Consider the following 4698-nt stretch of genomic DNA (forward strand, 5'->3'; position numbering starts at 1 on the left):
TTTATGTTTTGTTTATCTATTGTCACTTCCGAATACTGCATCAGTCGATCTTGGATTCCATCAGGCGAGGATTGTTGACTCCTATCTGTATCTTGATGACTTGTGATAAATCCCTTGGTAGAAACCTAGAAACCAAAATCATTGAAGTCAATCATATAAATTCTAAATTATGTTTTATACTATTCCATGTAAGTTATGTTATTCAACATTTTCAAACAATATTAAGTAAAGAAGTGAGAGTAAAAATGACGATAAGAAATGATAATATTAACTACTTAGATGTTACACAGACAGCAAATAAATAATGTTACCGCATGATCTAGTGCAGTGGTCTCCAAATTCAATTAGAATGTGAAATACTTTCAGAAATTGAAATTGTCTGGTTAGCTACTTAAACATAATCCTTCTTTAAAATTTTCTATCATCGTCTTTTATCGTACCATACATAATACATATTATTATATTACCTACTATCATGGTAACTTTTGACAGGGGGATGGATAAGGATGGGGATGTAGGGAATAGGTGGGGATGGTGACAATTGATCAGATTGTCACGTAGGGAAAAGAGGAGTGGATATGGGATATGGAACGGGATAGGATAGGGATGAGCATGAGACTCGGGTAAATAGGATGAAGCAGGGTCGTGGGTAGATTGACTTTTACCTCTTAGACCTCAGTTACCTGTCCGGTTACTTCGCTCATTCGTGTGATGTTCCTGTATAATAATAAAGTACATAAAGATGGAATAAATATAAATATCTCGGATTTGAGCGCCACTCTATGATGATTCATAGAGACAATAGTGATAAGGATAATTAAATGAAAAGCAAGTACAGAAATTTCGACAAATGTATATTAATAAATGAGATAACTTGCGGGCTACAGTGTATAAGGATGTATAATTACTCAAGTGAATCACGAACACCTAATGCAATATAATATTTAAACAAATTAGAACAAAAACCCAAAAGCTAGTTCGGAACAAAGACTAATTCGGTGGACCGTAACATAAAAGAACAATAAATACCAATTACACAAAAGGCTCTTCAGCCTTTTCGCTGCCCTCGATTCCTTCCAGGACGGAATCGAGGAGTGCGTCTTCAAACGTGTGGGGACCGTGGAGTTCCTCCGATCTCCTGGCGTGGGGGGGACGTCCTTCGGATGGCCATCGTCCTCGTCTCCAAAACGTCAGGAAATCGAAAGCCCTGTGCCTCGGGTCCGAGGCTCGGAACTGGCCAAGACGTCTGCTTTCTTCGAACGATCAAGACTGAGAGATCGACTCCTGCTTCGCCTTCATGTACAAAGCCCGCTATCTCGTTTAGCGCCGGAAATCGTATCACGAACTCCGTACAAACTATCCCGTGCGCAGGCGTGATCCGGTCGTACTTTTGCGTAGTGTTGCCCTCGTAAAGACTTCCTTGGCTTAGTGTGTTATGTTATAAAATAACATGACATTACCTCCAACCTCGGTAAGAGAAGGACAAGCCATAGCGAGGACTTCGACTGACAGCTTCTCGGGGGGTCTTCAGATAACATCACACTTCCCAGGGGTCGGACATCATGGACGGCATGCTTAGAGATAGCGCGGCTACAGGCGAAGCGAAGGAGACATATAGATGAAATTTCCACTCTGTTATTTGGTGACAGAGGGAGAGGCTTATGAAGAATCCAAAAAACGAAGAAGATAATTCGGTGAAGAGTGAAGTTCTAGGAGAGGTCGTGTAGATTTACCCTACCTAACCGGTCCACCAATAATTTATAAATTTTGAAAAAGATCTAATAAATAATATAAAAACACCTAAGCTCGTGTATATAGAAATATATAAAATATTATAATTTATCACAGATAATTCACATCATCATAACAAATAGTGGGGATTCAACCCAGCAGTGTAATACTGCAGTATTTAGAATATATAAAAATTGATTTAGATAAAGCTTCCAAAAAGATAGGAAGAGTTGTATAATAATTATTAGTTTGAAAAGATTTGATATCAGTATAAAAAATTGAAATAATAGCCAAAAAATTTACATAAATGCACCTCAGATAATAATATATAAAATGGTATAATAAAAATATATTGTATATAAATGAATTAATATTTTAGTTCAAGAAATTTAATTCAATTCATTAAATTGATAAAATTGCAGAGATAGTATTATATAATAAAGTAATTAATAGAATTATATTCAAGAAATTAAAATTGCTTCCATAATTTGAGTAATAATATAAGCATAGAGTAATTATGTTGAAAATAACAATAGATCAGTGAATGATTTAATAAATTGATTTCAAATGATATTAAGTTATTGAAAAAAAAGATGAACCTTTAATAGTTGGCAAAAGTTATAGAGTGCACAAAGCAAAAAAAATATAAATCCTCAATCGTATAAGCCGTGGTTTTTGGCAAGTATACATAATAAAAAATAATAAATACAATAAATTCACCAACTTGGTTCGAACAAATAATATAATAGTTAATAAACAATGAGTGCCAGTTTTCTTTTGCGTGAGGGCGGGTCTGTCGGAAAGTTATAAATACTGTGCGTCAAGCACCGTCCGAATATTTAAAAAGAACATTACTAAAATATACTACTTTCAGATGTCTAATCTGAATAAAAATAACAGTGTGGCTAACAACCAACAGCTGTGATGTGGATTCTCTGTTAAGCCTGTAAGAAACAAATGACGTGTGATGGTATTCCAAGCCATGATCCGGATCCCAAGCAGCGCTCCTACAAATAAAATGGCGCGAACAAGGAGAAAACTAAGCTAGAAAAGAATTCCTAGTACAAAATATATAATTAAAATTAATCATCGATTTTAGTATACTACGTTAAAGTCTACAATGGTGTAGCAAGATATCGTCCGTTACATAATATACGGCTCCGCTTCAAATTACTCTAAGATGAACTAAACCTAACTTAACCTAAGGTGAGATACCACACCGCAGATTCTGGACAAACTCAATCCCGCCAAACCCGAGACGCCATCTCGAGACAACTCCCTCCTTGGTGTAAGCGATCCAGCAAGAAGAGACCTGATCCGGATGAGCAAAAAAAACGAAGTTAAGGAAGCACCACACGAAAACCAGGCAACGACGAGGAAACCATGAACACATCGGAAACTAAATGTAATTAAAAGAACAACATGGTTCGCAACTGATCCGACATTCAAGTTGGGGCTGCAAAAAATAAAAAATGAAAAGCTAAAGAGATCGTATAATAACGTCCACTTTCTTCCCTCAAGGAATTTTGATAAGTAGGTTGATTTCCTTCATACAGTCCAGGCCGCTGCACAACATCATCAGCGTCAACAGACGATCGCTTCTATTATTTGCATCACGCCTGCCAACTCACCACCACCATAAACATCAGAGTGCGGTGGAATCCACACAATCAGCGGCAGATTCCACCGCCAAAAAGAGAGGGGCCTAACGGAACCGCCTTCAGTTCCGATAGTTCAACCCAAATACCAAAAGGGTTGACTGCTAGGGAAAAAAAATCAGACGCGTCCGAGGAACATCTTCGGCACCCCGGATCACTAAAACAAACAGGACAGTAGTGAGACACCTTCAGTTCCCACGACTTCCAAGGAGCTAGCAGCCAACAAATAATAATAAAAACTCCCCGCAGCCTGTACCGACAAAGATACATTGAACAGAACAAGTATAACCAATCACTACAATCAATAAAAAAAATATATAATAAAAATAGCAAACAAAGCCGTCACGCAAAAACAAGTACAAAGGCAGCTGGTATAAATAAAGATCACACGATCCCCAGCGCGATGTACTTAATTAGACAATTGTAGGTAATTTTAAATATAGATATTTTATCACTAGGTAGCTAAACTGACAGGCCCTTCCAAACGCCAAGACAGCGGTTGCGTCTTCCGGGGACACCAATTCACTCTCATCCTGGCAATATGGTGGATTTTAGAATAATTCTTGATTACCAAAAGTTGGTCCAGATGCTGGATGTGTGGTATGAATTTGAGTGGGTCTCCTTTCCGAAAGGTCTGCAACCACCACCTTTGCGAAGGACGTTCACCGGAACAAGGGTGTATTGCCATGTGCAGGAAAGAAATCAGTAGCTGAAATAGTTTACCATAGGTGGGTAAAAATTCACTAAGAAATTGACATAAAGAAATATAGAATTTATAATAGAAAGTATTACTCAATGACATAATATATGTATAAGATTTGCAATAATTAATTTGATAATAAAAATCAATCCAAAAAAGAAGCTTGTAAAAGAGCAAAAATAATAATTATAATTTATAAATATCTGAGGTGTGTAATAGACAAAAGACAAAACAGTACAAAATTCCTTCACAAAAAAATTGAATATTAATAAATAGGCATTATTAAAATGCGGCCCAGACAAAATTCAAAATAATTAGTTGAGTGTGATTAGCACGGAAACACACCTTTCCATAATGATAAAAGAAAAAATACTTGACAGAGTGTGTGTCATAATGAATGAAGGTTTGATAACTCCTAAAGGTTTCAAACATAGTTGATAATAAATTAAATATCAGCATTGTAAAATATTGCCCAGTGAAATAAGCATGCTAAACAAGCAAAAAAAATATTCAATTATTAAATTCAAGTTAAATTGAAAGAAAAAATAATTTAGTTAGTTCAAATGTAAATGTAAATATCAAATTCAAGATTGTATTTGAAAGAAAAAT

Source organism: Rhyacophila brunnea, unplaced genomic scaffold (assembly GCF_057557595.1).
Source record: "Rhyacophila brunnea isolate RB1 unplaced genomic scaffold, BYU_Rbru_1.0 scaffold_244, whole genome shotgun sequence".
NCBI classification, from domain to species: Eukaryota; Metazoa; Arthropoda; class Insecta; order Trichoptera; family Rhyacophilidae; genus Rhyacophila; species Rhyacophila brunnea.